This window comes from Elephantulus edwardii, unplaced genomic scaffold (assembly GCF_000299155.1).
Source record: "Elephantulus edwardii isolate Elephantulus edwardi_28Jun2011 unplaced genomic scaffold, EleEdw1.0 scaffold00049, whole genome shotgun sequence".
NCBI classification, from domain to species: Eukaryota; Metazoa; Chordata; class Mammalia; order Macroscelidea; family Macroscelididae; genus Elephantulus; species Elephantulus edwardii.
The window spans coordinates 15,342,501-15,345,696 of NW_006399799.1; the positions used below are offsets into that span (position 1 = coordinate 15,342,501).

The 3,196-nt window shown below is 38.6% G+C and overlaps 1 pseudogene; it reads left to right on the forward strand.

Annotated features, from left to right (window-relative positions):
* The first annotated feature begins 229 nt into the window (after positions 1–229).
* LOC102866999 lies at positions 230–2,986 on the forward strand (annotated as a pseudogene).
* Positions 2,987–3,196: the final 210 nt, after the last annotated feature.

A 3,196-nucleotide genomic window follows, 5' to 3' on the forward strand; every position in this document is an offset into this window, starting at 1 on the left:
AGACTAAGGTGTATCTGATCCAAGCCATACAGTTTCAATTGCTTTCTTTGCACCTGAAAGTTGAACAGTGAATAGGAAGAATGAAGAGGCTGACCCATAGCAATATTATTGCTATGGTTTTGGAGGCTGTAATTTGCTACAGAAGGAGACTGCCCATTTCACAACCCTTCCCCCAATAAACTGTCAGTGGATTAAAACTGCTTGAGACAGTACAGCCTTTGGGATAGCAATGCTACTTGCTTTGGAATATGCCACCACAGAGCATGTAAGTGGTTTCAGCATCATCAGTTATATTTATTTCTTCCTGAGAAATCAGAGGCAAGCATGAAAAAAATGTTAGTATTCATATAGCTGAGTGTAGGAACAGGTGTTCATTATGTTTTTCTCCTTGTATATCTGCAGCATTTCATATCCTTTTTTAAAAAAAAACTAAGTGGAATGCTTTGAAAAGAGACAATGGAAGCAAAGTTACTGAAAACAAGCTTTAAAAGAAAATAAAAACCTGCCATTAAAATGAATGTGGACAAAATAACTGGTAAAAATGAGTAAATAATTTTAAGTAATTTTAGATTCTACATGCAAATTTATTCCCAGGTGTGTTTAAATGTTCTGTTCTGCATTTAAAGAAATCCAAAGGAAACCATAAACAATGTTTTGTGAGTATGGCTTGTTCAGGAAAAAGAATGCTGTCCTCCCAAGTCGGGGATTGTAATGAACAGTAGATGCAAAGAAAAATCTTGCTTTCTATCAAAGTTTTAAAAGGAAACAATTGGTGGACAAAACTATAGCTAAAATATTTAAAAGTAGCTATATATCACATTATATGATTTACTACTTCAAATAAATTATTCTATTGCCACCCTACTACTTCGTGGATAATATCCTTGATGTCATTACCCACCTTCCCTGGTCAAAAATCACTAGTATTCAATGCCTCAGACTAGTTCTTGAACTGATTCTTCAATTAGGTGGGATAGAATCAAGATCGTGTTTTAGTTCTTGTAGACTTGTCTGAGTTTTCCTCAACTTCAATTTGAACTTTCACATGAGTAATTGATGGTTTTCCACAGTTAGCACCTGGCCTGGTTTCTACTGCTGATGCCAAGCTTCTTCAATGACTGTTTCCACAAATAGTCAGTGCAACTATTGTCCAGTCCATGAGGTCCATGTGAAAGTTGCCTTTTATCTTTTTTTAAAAAGGCATTTGCTATGAATAAATCACTGAATGTACAAAATTCAACATTTGATGTCCAGCCTCATTTCTGTCACTAAGACAGAATTTTACAATTCCTTGCTCATTGTTCCCAACTTTGCATTCCAGTCACCAGTAATTATTTACGCATCTTGGTTCATGTTTGGTCCATTTCAGATTGTGAAAGTTGGTAGAAATCCTCAATTTCCTCCTCTTTGGCTTTACTTATTTGTGCATGCATTTGAAAATAGTAGTATAAAAGGTCTTCCTTGTAGGTGTATGGATAGTCTCCTATCACTCACAACATTGTATTTGAGGATAGATCTTAGAGAATGTCTTTTTAACTATGAACGCAACATCATTCTTCTCAGTCTTTTATTCCCAACATAGTAGACGGATTCAAAGTGGCCCATCTCAGTTCACTAATGCCTAGAATGTTAATTTTCATGTATTCCATTTCATATTTTACAACTTCCAGCTTTCCTTGTACACTTCATGGTCCACTTATTAATAATTGTTTGCAGTCGTTTCTCCTTCGTTTTGAGTGACTTCCCACCGGGGCTCCACCTCTAATACTACAATTACTCATGTTCCTCTATAGTTCGTAGTGTTTTTGAAGGCCTGTTACTTCAGAAGCGGATGGCCAATCCTGCTTCTTAGTCTGTCTTAACCTAGGGCCTTTGCTGCTACCTGTTCACCATTGGTGATCCTTCTCACATTTGAAACACAAGTGTCATAGCTTCCAATATTACAGCAACCCACAAGTTACACCAGTAAAACAGACGGACAGAAAAGTGCTGTATTGTTAAGAGGAAATTATAACAAGCAAGCATATACATACCTAATATATAAAGTGATTAGCACACTGCAAATCATTCTCCAACAGAGTGAACGAACTGACAGGCAGCTGTTGTACCTCTAACAGGAAACTGTAAAGACAGCCGGGCGTTGGTGGAGGCACGAGCTGCCCAATAATGGTGGCCTGCAGAGCCCATGAGAGGGAGAAGCTGGGACAGCTACCCTGAGAAACCCCGACCTTGAAGTTGCTTATACAAACTTCATTAAAAAGAGAAGTTGCCTTTGATCTCAGAAGCGCCTATTATTTCCGGTTTGTGGTGGATTTTTGGATGGAGGAGGTATGAATGTGTATTTGTTGTCCAGTAAACCCAATTGTAAAACTAATACCAGCTTAGTGCTTCAACTGAGAAGTGCCCTGGTTTTCTTGCATAAAAACCAGATCATCCACCGAGATCTCAAGCCTGATAATATCCTGATTTCTCAAAGTGGGCTGAATACGAGTGTCTTGGAATCCACACTGAAAGTGGCTAATTTTCATTTAAGTAAAGTTTGCTCAGTCTCTGGGCAGAATCCAGAAGAATCCGTCGGTGTAAACAAGTGTTTCCTCTCTACAGGGTGTGGAATAGACAAAGGGACTTCTACATGGCTCCGGAAGTATGGGAGGAACAGAACAGCAAAAACTGACATCTTTGCTCTGGGGATTATCATCTGGAGAATGCTGGAAAGGATCACATCCATAGACACAGAAACTAAGAAGCAATTTTGGGGGAGTTACGTAAAACAAAGAACTGAGATTGTGCCAGTAGGGGGGGGCACTTTTTTAGAAAAATCCCAAAATGGAACTTCTCATTCATGTGAAGAAAGTCTATGAATGGCCGAATGAAACAATTGATTAAAGAAATGCTGGCTGCAGACTCTCAGGATCAACCAGAAGCTTTGGCACTAGGACTCGGTTTAGTACAAATTGCATTTAAAGATAGCATCTGGGAAACGTGACACATCTTGAATGATGTGCTGCTTCTAACAGTGATGCAAAAGAATATGTACAAAGCTAAACATCATAACAAACTGTGCCTGACTCTGAGAAGAATGGGAATTCCAGAATATTTAATTGTGCTAATGCAAAACCTATACTTGGACCAAGAGGCAGTCGTCAGAACAGAGCAGGGTAACACTGCATGGTTCAAAATTGGGAAGGGTGTACAA